Source organism: Ixodes scapularis, unplaced genomic scaffold (assembly GCF_016920785.2).
Source record: "Ixodes scapularis isolate PalLabHiFi unplaced genomic scaffold, ASM1692078v2 PGA_scaffold1__304_contigs__length_218370807, whole genome shotgun sequence".
NCBI lineage: Eukaryota > Metazoa > Arthropoda > Arachnida > Ixodida > Ixodidae > Ixodes > Ixodes scapularis.
Window position 1 is genome coordinate 195,314,539 of NW_024609846.1, and position 10,786 is coordinate 195,325,324.

Here is a 10,786-nt window from a genome sequence, read left to right on the forward strand (position 1 = left end):
GAACCCTAAAAATGGTCCCATAAGCTGTAAATTGCCCATATTTGTATTTTCACCACTTCTGTTACTTAAAAATATAAAGAATGTTATTGAACGTCATGGCTTAATAAGAGCGCTACAACAGGCCAAGTGAGATTGTTATAGCGGAATTGTTTTTTCGTCGTATGGACATAAATATATGTAAGTTATACTTATACAATTCACTAAACCATTGAGCATTTGACACCACCATTTATAACCACGAATCACATAATAAATGCAGCGAGTGGCTTATCAAGCTCTCGTCCTCAGCCTCCATTATTCTAGAAAGCCTCCTGATTCCAGAACGGAGCCATTGAGCACGCGGTCGCCGGAAAAAAACGAGGCGCAGCGCCGAACGGTTTCACATATGGTGGCGCAGAGCCACTTTTGCGGTAACCCTTCAGCCAGCGCCAACAGTACGCACGGTGACCTCTCCGCGAACCAGTAAAAAACCGCAACAAAAAAAGGAGGTTAATGAAGCGTGGAGAAATAAGAAAGGAGCGGAATAGAGGAAAAGGTCAAAACAAAAAGATCTGCTTTTCTAAAAAAAAATTATGAAGCGCGTTTGTGTTTTTAGGTTTTTCCGCAGGGGCATTGTTTGCCGCTGCCAGAGAGATCCCCTGCGCACGTCCCCTTCTCTGATCTCCTTTCCCCTTTACAGCGGCCGAGTACATTCGCGATTTGATAGGCTTTCTAGAATAAAGGAGTCTAAAGTCTTCGACGTTCAATTACTGTCAAACGCGGCAATCTTATTAGCAGCGGAGCGATATTAAGATACTCGATTTAGGCCTTATGTTTCATAGGCTTACAGTGTTAGGGGCTCAGTTACCTGAAGAAGTGTTTCAATGGGAATTTCGAGCCGTCATCAGAAAAGTTTCGTTTATTGTTATGTTAGCGCTGCATGACCACATGTACCCGAATCGCATAAAGAGTACAAAACATTTACACACATTAATTTATTTTTTCTATGCGAGACTAATCGCAAATATTTAATAAAGCACAACAGAGAAGCTACAGCTATCATTTCCATTATAACATCTTTGAGCCCTATCAGGCATTGACTAACAACGTTTTGTATATACTGAAATGGTGACCTTAGTATTGTATTCGATATATTGAAACACAATCAAGTTTGTGAATTCTCATCAGTGTGAAATTAAAAGGTGAAATGTGAAACAATTAGTTAAAAACCCAAATATCGATAAGGTTGGAAGTGTGAAGTACGAAGAAACAGTGACTAGTTTTATATGTGCTTTCTACCTGTCTTTATGACACTGGTACGTGCGGAATAGTTTATTCACCGCACATTTAGGCTTTCAGATAGCGTACTCAGACTGAGCCGTAGCAGTTTTCCCCCCAAAGATTAAAAATTATAAATAAAGCACCGAAATCTAAAACAGGACTCGTTTCTTTATTGGCGCCGTTGTTAAAAATAATGTTAATTCTGCCACAGCGCCAGTGCTAAAATGAATCTGTGTTGGCAACCTCTCGTAGAAGATACTAATATAGAAATGGTTCAGTTCTCTCAAGACCTTTATTTTTACTTCCAAGTTAAACGTCAAAATAAAAATGTAGATTTTGAAAGGACGAGACCATTTATATATTTGCGTCTTGTACGAGACGCTGCCCAGGTACATTCCCATTAGTGCTAGCGTCCTGGGCAGAATTGACATTTATTTTTCTAGATTCTTATCTTAGATGTGCGACAAAACAAACATGTTGTCGGCTACTCCAACATCGGTAAAACAATTTATTTAGCCCAAAGTTAAAAGTTAGGGCCTATATAAGAGATCAACCTATAATCTTGTGTCGTCGGCCACCTGAAAATAAATAAGAAGTGAGCTTTACAACCCCTTTACCTTTCGCACAGGACGACTTTCATCGCGCGTAACGCATGCTATGAAAAAATCGCACCAAAACTGCATTGGTACCGTTGGGTGGTGCCACAAGTAGTGTGCTAAATGTCATGGGTACTAAACACGGCGCTTTTCATTATCGATTTGTGGTCGTTTGTGACCGAAAAAAAAAGTTTTAAAGGAGTCTCGAATCATGCACGTATCTGCTAGCTGTAAAGTGGTGCTGGCAGTTAATTTGTTTACACTATACGCACGGGCAATTATGCCAAATATTGCTTGTCTAGACGTGTAGTTAGTTAATTAGCACCGGCGACAAATTATGAAGGAAGCAATGTTCGTGAAAATGGAGCGTGCTGGTAAAGTCACGGTGTTTGAGGAAAATACCATAGAGGACGAAGACCGGACGACACGTTCCTCCATGTGTCGTCCGTTCTTCGTCCTCTATGTTATTCTCATCAAACACCGAAGCAATGTTTTTATGCATAATACTATATTTGGCATCCCGATCGTTTAGTAGCAACCGCATGCTGGTAATGCTCACTAAATTATCCCAAATGAGAAAACCGTCATAGAAAGCAACGCCGAATGCAAAGCGGAACAAAGCGGAGCGAATGCAAAGCGCCGCCATTCAAGAAGCGCACGCATGTAAGTACAGACAAAAAAAGCCTTTTTGAAGTCTCCACGTTGAGTACTGTATAAGCACTCACATTTGTTAGGTACAAGCAAGATAAATCAATCTAGTTTTGAAAGTTGCGTGAGCGCAGCATCGACAATGGGACATTCTGATCTCAATTACAGTTTCTACGGTCACGCTGTCATGCTTGAATGGTCTTTTAAAGAACAAAAATGTTCAATAAGACAGAACCCAAGGCCATTTTGTGTGTCAAGTGGGAGCGATGCTCCATGCACTCTTTAGCAGGCGACACTGTAACGACCATCGAAAACCGCAAAACAGCTACAGTGATGTCCCTTTAGTTGGGACACCTTCATTTCCCTCAAAGAAGTGCCCATGATGTTAGTTGTGCATAATTACGAGACCAAAATGCATTTAGTCACCCCGGTTCGTAACGGAAAATGTCGTTTACATAGTATCCATATCGACAGCCCCTGTATTGCCGACAGATGGCTGTATTTCGACGGGGGACGTCCTAATAATTGAGATCCTATTTTCATCGGGAAACGTCAGTGTAACGAAGCAGCTTTTTCGACGAGAAATGTCAAAATAATTGTTAAACTATTTTCACGCCTCACAGAAGTGACACCACCGAGGTTGAACTAGTCAAAAAATCAACATGGTGAATTATGACGGCGGATACATACAAATAGTAAATGCTAGCCAAGATGATGGGTAATTACGTTTTGTGCATTTTGGACAGACGGAAGTCTGTGAGCTCCAATAAGAGCCTGGTATCTGCGGTGTAGATGAGAAATTCCGCCTGTGCAGTACTACAGCTTACCGTGGGATTTTAACGTTCATCACGCAGTAGTGCACAGCCATGGCGCCCGAATCCCACACCGTCTCACACACAAACATACCCGCTCACAAAGAAACCCAAACAAACGACTTTGTAAATACATAATACGATTGGGATTGCTAAATGTAACTTTCCGAAAGTCTTCACGATTTCCTTAAATGGACAGCCGTACCTGTAACACTGTGCAAGTAATTTATTGCTCGTAACCAACATTAATGCCTCTTGTAATATTGTGGCACATGAATTACTTTCATGGGCAGTAAAGGTCCTCGTAATTCCATTATTTTGGTTCTGTAGTAAGTTTTCATACTTTGTTTGTTTCGCCTTAAATCTGACCACAGCTGATGCTACGAGCCGACAAGGCCAATCAAGCAGTTCTAAAAGCTCAAGGTCACAACCTTCGTAATATTTTTGTGGCTGTGCTACCATCGGCAAGAGAAATTAAGCGCATTGAATGCGCTGTGACCTTGCGTTTTTTTAATATCTGTTCGTGCTTCTGTGTGTTCTAGCCTTTGAGTGAGTTCAGATATATAATGGAACGATGTTTCATTTCTCTAAGACTCTTGCTGTTGAACTGCAAGTGAGTCACTCAGTGATGGAGCTAAAATATTGCAAGGATACGCTCCATTGCCGCTGCCCCTGTTTCATGTTATGGAAGGCAGGAAAAGCTCCTCGCGGAAAGCCCTCCACTCTCTTTACTTTAGCAGAGCAAACGCTGGAGAGGAGGCGAGTTCCTCCTCACCTCCTTTCCCCTACTCTCTAGCATTCACTCTGCTAAAGTGGAATGAGTAGAGGGCTTTGAGGGAGGTACTTGTCCTACTTTATTAACCTGCACAAAGGTTATGCATGGGTTCAGAAATACACAATGACGACGGCACTGACGTCATCCATACAGTATTTGTAGATCATCTCTGTACAGTGGACCCGATGCACCAAAATCAGATCGCTTGATGGCTTGTTTCCGGCACGGGGTATAAAAAGACAATGCCCTGGACAACGAATTTACGAACGGTGCAGCCTTATCGCAACAGTCACAAAGAATTGTTAAATCATTTTACAGAAGCACTTACTCATTTATTCAGGATGATATGTTTCGTGGTAAAGGAAAATCAGTCTGATCATAAAAAAAATAAACATTTAATTTCTATCATAAACACACCTCCGAAAGGAGCAGATCATCTCATAGTTTGATCTTGCTAAGGCGTGCCCACGGTTGCCGGACTACTACTCAAACAAAGCATATTCCATCCGCGTGGGCTTACTATCTTTCAGAGCGCGGCTGCTTGAATGCCTATAAGTTATAACATCCTCAATGATCAATCTGCTTGTGCGAAGGGAACCCCGCCGGTTCCCTTCGCTTTTTTTCTTTTGAACTGAGTCGTCGGCTGCGAATTCCCTTGCCTCGATGTTCTGCAATCGTGTTTGCAACCTAGCGCGGCGCCGCTTCGAATCGAATATCATCGTATGTGCGACTGCCGTCTTAAACAGGGCCAATGGACGCGCTTTTGGGTGGTGTCTACAGCCGGTAAGGATTTTATCTAATTTACCTAGCACTTCGCTTGAAAAATTTACATTTGTCTTCTCCAACCCTGTATATACAAGGTTTAGGAAGCCGCGTTTCATTATAAGCATTCCTTAATATACTATGGTAAAATGTGTGACGAACTTCGACGGGAAATTTAGTGACTTGCTCATCAGGCGGTCTATTTCATCGGCGGTGAGGTTTCAAATGAAATGCAAATATACAATTTGTTCAAAATCTCTTAACAATCAGTACAGAAAAGACCTTTCATCCGGATGGGGGAAAATCACGATTAAAAATCAAATATATCACACCTATTTTATTTCAATCAGATTAAATTAGTTCAAATCATTGTTAAGTAGAAAGAAGCGATTCTTTACCACTAGATGTTTTTTTTTTCAACATGGTAGTTTGACTGATCAAGTCGTCCTATCACCGATAACAATTCAGAACAAAGAATTTCTTCGAAAATTTCTTGCTTGATGGTTCTTTGATTTAAATGCAGAGAAAATGTTCTATAGATCATCAAATAATGAACAACGGCTTGATTAACCCAATATGTTTGGGATTATTTTCGAGAAAAAGGTTTGATTTATATCATCATTGCAGAAGAATGATATAAATTACGGAATAAAATCATTGATTTTTATTCCCCACCTTGATTTTCATCTACTTGCTACTTGGGGCGTTTTCATGAGACGTGACCAGTAATAAAACGCTATAGCTCGTAGACGACTTCAAGACGGTCTTTATCGACTCATTGTGTGACCACGATGAAGCGCGCAAGATGTCTTGCCCTTATATCACAACACTTATCTTAAGTGAGGCAGTCCAGAGGACAGCGTAGCTGCTGACTTATTCACTTAAGGTCGATTGAAGACCGAGCACTAGCATTTTGACGCCATCAGAGAGTGATCGAGCGCAGGTGAAGCGCGAGTGGGTCGGAATGGCCCTGCCATTCCGACCCATTTGCGCCTTTAATTTTAGAAAAAAGAAGAAACCAACATGAGAGAGTCCATCAAGTTCGATACCTGATTGGAAATTACATTGATGCTCGTAGCCACAGGCGTGTTCAGCTTTCTTCATTGATACAAACACGCAAAAGGAGCACATTTGCGTCGCATTTTTAAAATTCTTTACCGCTGCTTCGTGAACTTCGGATCAAATTGACGGAGGATGTGTATTTACCCAGCCAAAGAAAGCGCGTGTCGCTCGAAACAAAGCCTTAATCGAACAGTAGCGAAGACGGGTAAAGGATTCCAACCGAGCCCCTGACATGATGACAGAAAGAAATATGAGACCATCTCACGCCTCAAGCAAAGCTGAAAGTAGCACCGCGTGAAAACTGTCTTCGCTTCAAGGTCGCGCATGTCTAGAGCCGGTACACGCTGCTCAGAAAAAAGCGCCCTATCCTGCTACCTGAATCGAAATTGCAGTGAAATGCGTCGGAAACTTTGGGGCCGGCATAACGAAATATCTATATAGCTCATTTAATGGACGCTAAAAATTGGCACTATTCACGTCGTTGGCTACCACATATTTGATATTTATAGTTTCTTGAATAATAATCGATTGCTTTGGATCTGGAATTTCACTAGAGCAGCTGGATGACAAACATTTATCATCCGCCCTCTCCTGTTCCAAGCCTAAAAATATGAGCACTTCCTTTCCAGGAGAGAGCCAGAGAAGCCTGGCTTACCCATTCAGCCTCGACCACGGCACTGCGCACGCAGTTCTGCCGGAGACGAGTGCAGCTTTTTGTGCCACCCTGGGCAACTTACATAGTAAACACACGTGCCACCGGGAAAAAGTTATTGACCAAGGCTGAAGACTTTAGGAGTCTGCGGCAATTGCCTATGTGCGTGTACGCCATTGTTGGCAAACACGTCCAAATCGTTATACCTGCAACTATAAGACCTTTAGCATTGTGCTGTCTGCACCCACGGAAGTGAGGTACAACTTTATGCACGTTGACGCCAGTTCTTACGGCTTCGCAAGTGATGGGGGGGTCTGGGCTAAACAGTAAACTTAAAAAAAAAACCTATAATGGTGTTTGGAAGGCGTTTCATATACAAGCTATCTATTTAAACCCATATATTTGTTTAGAAATGGTTTAATGCTTTTATATACCGACTCAGCGTGTGAGAGGTGTGGTTAGACAATTCGGCGGCTTCGGAAAGGTGTTCAGGAAATCTTGCTGCTTTTACAGAGCAAAAGGTTTTTCCGCCTGAAAACAATTAACTTTTTTTAATGTTTGCCGGGAGAGACTCCACTGAAATAATAGACCAGTGTCATACTGGGCCCAGCGCATAAGAAATGTTTTTGTGAATATTAGGGGAGAAGATGAGGGGGGTGCTAATCCAACCAGAAAAAAAGGCTAGGATTATGCACACAATTGGAATTGGCTGTCATTTTTCACAGTTTCGGTTTGAAACTCTAAATCGCGGAAGCACATCATCGCATCAGCAATGGGAATGGTTGAACTGTGACATGCAGCCCACCATGGCATGTTGCACGCTGTGTGCCGCATGCCATAATGAGAGCGAGACACTAGAGCACTTTGGTTTCGAAGTGCACGGGGCTTCGCCCTGCCCTCTCTGAGGGTGTAACAAATTTGGCAGGGCAGAAACATCTTCTCCTTCTCCTCTGGCGATTTTGTTGGCGATTTTGATGGAGAGGATGGAAGAACGAAAAAAAAAAAGTATTACAGACACAAATAGGGGATGAGAAGAACAATGAAAATTACCTATGGAAAATTGAATGACGCAGAACTAAATAGCGCAGCTGGGGACAGGCGGGACAGAGAAAATTGGGACTCCCCTCCGCTTGTTTCCGGCCCAAAGCTTCAAACGTATCTCCCAGTGGGTTGGGCGCTGGGTTAACGCAGACAAGGTTTGACCCCATGAAAACTGGCGACTCCCCGCCAAGAAAAAAAAGCGGGAATAATGTTTTTTTTTTTTGTGCCCAATCTCTCAAAGGTCATCCTCGTGATATTCCATACTGCCTGGTTGTATTTAGGCGGAGAAATAGGCTTAGAAGGCCAGGAGTATGTTTGTCTTTTTAGACTTGGGCTTGGTGGCACAGGCTGCCACCCATTACAAAGGGTAGAGACTCTAACATCCACCTAACGGCAGTCCAACGGGCGGATGGAAGTGAGTCGCTTGTAAGTCAAGGTAAGATCTTGATTTTTTTTTCTTCAATTTTTTGGAGCAAGTATACGGCTTGGATATGTTAATAAGTGCAATAGGAGGATTTCCGATCTATCTACGCCAGATAGATCGAGCAGTACTAGAATGTTGACTATAAACATACTTCTTTTCGAGGTGGTCGACAATTGGAACTGCCAGTCATATACTAAGAAATTAAGAGTATGGACTTCGCTTGGTAAATTAGGTGCCTTCACTCGCCATATTTCAGTCAGTGATTCCCCTTAACGTCAGTAAAAATTACGTGAAGTTTGAGTGACGAAGCTGTGCTGGTGTTTATGTTTACGGTTCGAACCTAAAATACTAGAATGAGAAAAACGATCACGTATAACTAGGTTACACCGAGATACGACTTAAAGTTACACGGAAATGTGTGCTTTGTATGCCGCATCCCGAGCCATTCGTTTAATTAGATGCTTTGCGAAGTATACGAAGCAGGCGTGTATTGTCTTGGTGGCCGTATGTATCTCAGCCTAACCCCCGCTACTAGTTTTGGAGCCAGTGGAACCAGCGCCTCCTCAAGCGCCAACTCTTTTAAATTTATGAAAATGTAGAAGCGTTCCCTCGTAGCAATAATGCTTTAGGCGCTGCGAGGTAGCCTAAATAATTTAATAAATAAATAAATTTATAATGTGCGTCTCAAAGCAATGCTAAATGAGAATATTTTCAATAAAAACTGATTCAGTCTCAGCATACGAATGCATAAAGATGAATGGCGCTGGCTACAGGAAACAGGTGCCATTTTATCACTGTAGGTTTATAAAAATCGCTTAAACCTTTTGCACAAGTTTACGGCAAACTTTGAAACTTTGGTTTAATCTGCTAGCGTTACTTTTTGGCAAAGACGGAGCATTTGGCGGTGCAGTTTTTCTCAGACTCCCGGTACATATCTGTTTGTTATTATTTCTGCCAAAGTTTCAGTTCTAAATTGTAATTCACGCGTAAAAAACTAGGTCGCTCACATAAAATTACGAAATGTTTTTTTTTTTCAAGTTACTTAGTGAATTAACATTCTATCTGTATATTGTATTGCATTGTATAAAATATTGTATCGTCCAAAGTTGGAAAACTTCTCGGAATTGAATTTCAAAAGCCACCCAAGCATTTTTAAATAAATTCTAGTCAGGGATAAGCTGATGATTACGCTTCATTACTAAATTCCTCGATGCCATATTTTGAGAAAGTTACAACTGTAGTTACTAAAATGTCAAAACTACATTGCATGCCTGACGTTCCAGTACCTGTTCTCGTTATTTATGGCTGTTTCCTGCTCGCACTACAGAGCGAAAACTCACTCCATGCGACCTGCCTTGTGATGTGTTCCTTGGAGACGGCCTAGAACTTTCCGAACACGTACCTGTTTGTCCATGCAGAGTGAACGAATCTCTTTAGGGCCATTAACATCACTGAAGTCCAAACAGCCCTGATGGCAACGTTCTGGATGTTCAATGTCAACTATGCTAAAGCGTGCCTCGATACAGCGTCTGCCATTGAAAGGTTCTATTTCTAACTGAATATAACGAAGCTGAAGCCTCCTGCCGTCCGGTTCATGAACTAGCACAGTGATTGCGTATCACAAACGTTGCTGCCAGTTTAGCGGTTTTCACTCCAACTTTGACGGTTTCGAGAGTTGTCTAGTGGGTATTATTTTTCTTGCAGGTGGCTTTTTTTTTTTTTAAGTCATTTTGCTGATTTCTTGTGGTCTATAAAATTTTACAGGTTCCAATTTCTCTATCATGAATGGCTTAATTTTTGTATAGGGTGGAGCCATCGGTGGGAGTCAGCTTACCCTACTCTTAGCAGAATTAAAACAAAAGGACCCATGTTGCCACTGATTCCAGCGGTGTTTCTATGCCTGCCGACCTAATCCACGCTTTGCAATAAGTTTTGCTATGGAATACCGGCATCTGGGTCGCGTGATGGTACATGTGACTTATCGTAACCAAGACAGAAAGTTTTCTGTGTTATATGACTTTTTTCTGAAGTTGCTAAAGACCGGCCGACTCGCGGGCTTGACGTCACGGAGCTGCGGCGGCGCTGCGATCGCGCCGGAGCCTGGAGGTGTGGGCAAAAAAGCGCACGTTTTGAATGAGCGTTATAGCATTTCAGCTTTCCGCAAATTCGTGTAGCCGTTAAGTGCAGCAAAAGTAGCGGGGTGAGTTTCCACAAGTTCCCGGCTGACTCTAAGAGGCGCAGAAGGTTGATAATATCCGTGGATCGAAAATAAGTGTCACCTCGCGTGGACGACCGTTCCTGCGGCAAGCATTTACTTGAAGGCAAGTGTGGCTTCCATTTCAATCTCCATCCTGAGGCTTGCTTATGTGCAAGAAAACCGTCGTCTGATCGAGACCACCGGGAGTTTGTTCCCACGGTGGTCGAGCACAAAGCACCGGCCAAGCGCTCGTCGGTGGCTCGCAACGCCCGCGCTATCAGGCGGAAGATCGGCGACAGAACGTCAGTGTTGTAGGCATTATTGAAAAAAAGTAACGAGATACGTTACTCGTTACTCTTGCAAATAAAAGGAACGCGTTACCAACCTACGTTACCTCAAAATAAAGGGAACACGTTACCGTTACCGATAAAAACTAACGCACGTTACTTTTGCGTTACTTTTTAATTATAATTTAATTTGTTTTACTGTTTTGATGGTAAATGTATGCATAAAATCATATTTCAAGAAAGATTATGTTCATACAGAAATCTATCAGA